The sequence below is a fragment of the Salvia splendens genome, chromosome 15 (genome assembly GCF_004379255.2).
Source record: "Salvia splendens isolate huo1 chromosome 15, SspV2, whole genome shotgun sequence".
In the NCBI taxonomy this organism is placed as follows: Eukaryota; Viridiplantae; Streptophyta; class Magnoliopsida; order Lamiales; family Lamiaceae; genus Salvia; species Salvia splendens.
In genome coordinates this window covers 21578760-21580695 of record NC_056046.1, presented here as the reverse complement: position 1 = coordinate 21580695, position 1936 = coordinate 21578760, and the positions used below count along the sequence as shown (strand labels likewise).

At 39.1% G+C, this 1936-nt stretch overlaps 1 long non-coding RNA gene across 1 annotated transcript; it reads right to left on the bottom strand.

Annotated features, from left to right (window-relative positions):
- Positions 1-450: 450 nt before the first annotated feature.
- LOC121767842 lies at positions 451-1221 on the bottom strand. The gene is made up of 2 exons (XR_006043217.1): positions 1006-1221; positions 451-736 (listed from the first exon to the last, which is right to left on the bottom strand). It is a non-coding gene; the product is annotated as an uncharacterized LOC121767842 (long non-coding RNA).
- Between the last annotated feature and the right edge of the window lie 715 nt (positions 1222-1936).

Here is a 1936-nt window from a genome sequence, read left to right as displayed (position 1 = left end):
ATCCTGGATCCATGCTTATCGAGTATGAAGTAGACATCACAATCGTTGATGAAGGAGACACATCTAGCTCGGAAACAAACCACAACAATCTAGCTCAAAAACAAACCACAACAATCTAGCTCAGAAACAAACCACACCAATCCACAATAATTTAGCTCAAGGTGAACCATATCAATTATGACCTTTTCAAAGTTGGCGCGCTTCTTTTCGTGAAGAGCGATTTCATGACCAACTTCAACTAGATCTCATCGAATAAATTTAGGCATGCTTAGGGGTGAGTATTCGGGTTTCGCTTCGGTTTTTTGTCCAAACCGAACCAAAACCGAAACACCGAATTTAGGTGAAAATTAAAACCGAACCGAAACCGAAAACCAAAAGCCAAACTATAAAAATCAAATTAAATCGAAATAACGAAATTATATTAGATTTAAAAAAACCAAAAAACCGAAAAACCGAAATTCAAACCAAGTATTCACAATAAAACCATAGCATGATTAACATCTCAAGCAACAAAAATAAATATTTAGGCTACAACATCACCATCAACAAAAATAAAATTTCATAAATATGTAGGCAACATGATTAACTAATGGAGATTTCACGGTGGTCACTCTTCAATATCTATTCAACTTCTCTGCAAGTTCCTTTCTAGATCTAAAGCCTTTGTAACTTTTTCTTGCTCAAACTTCCAAATACCAAGGACATCTCCAACAGTTTCTCTTTTACTATTTAACACCTACAAGAGGAAACCTTAAGAAAATTACAACAATATTATTGAAATTGCTAATAACAGTAGAGGGAAAATGCTCAATTTGACCCTATGTCCATATGAAATCAGTAAATTGGAGAAAATTACACTCGATTTCAACATATTAAAATTACAACACACAATTTCATCATCTAACAAAGTAACAATATATAAACTATATAGCTCAATATCGAAATTTTAAATCTGGGCATGGACATCTTTCCCTTGAATGCATAAACATAAGTCTGAATTTGTACCTAGCTTCCTGGAGGCGGCGTGGATGGCTGAAGGGCGTAGGCGACGGATGGTCGGGTGGAGAGGTGACGAAGTGGGGACGGGAGGCAGCGGACTGGAGCACGGCTGTAGGGAGGAGGCGATAGGCTGGAGGCGACGATCTGGAATCTGGAGGAAATAATCGTCGATTTGGACTTGGAAGGATTGGAGATGGAGAGTTTTAGGTTTAGAGAGTGCAGATGAAGAATGTAGGCGAAATGAATTTCATTCTATTAGAGCATCTCCAATAGCAATAGGCCAGCCATAGCCTAGCCACAAACTCCTCCTGCTACATCTTCAGGACAAATAACTGGACAAGCAATAGGCTAGCCACAATAAACAAAATTATAAAAACAAATAATTAACACTCACACAAAATACTGAATTAAATTTACGACACAAATACGGGAAAATTCAATAATAATATTTAATTTAAAAAAGTACATTAATTAAAAAAAATTAGATAATTAAAAAAAAGGTAGATTAAAAAATTACATAATTAAAAAAAAACTAACGCCGTGAAGTCCTCCGCGCCCACAACTCTTCAATTAAATCCTTTTGGAGTCGAATATGAGCATCCACTTGGCGCATGTCGGCATGTACTTGGAGGAGGCCGGCTTCATCGTGAGGTACCCCGCTTCGTACGTTAGGGGCGGCCACGCCGTGACTTGGACCGGCTTCATTATCGTCGTTGGCCCAACTAGTCAGTTGTACACCTTCATCTTCGACAATCATGTTGTGCATGATAATACAGACGTACATTATATCAGCAATGCAGTTGACATGCCACATGGACCCCTAATTGCCGTCCATCGAGACTGGAGCACACCAAATGCGCGTTCCACGTCCTTGCGCGCCGACTCCTACCGTTCCGCAAAGTAGGCATTCCTCTCATCTAATGCGCATCTGATCGTC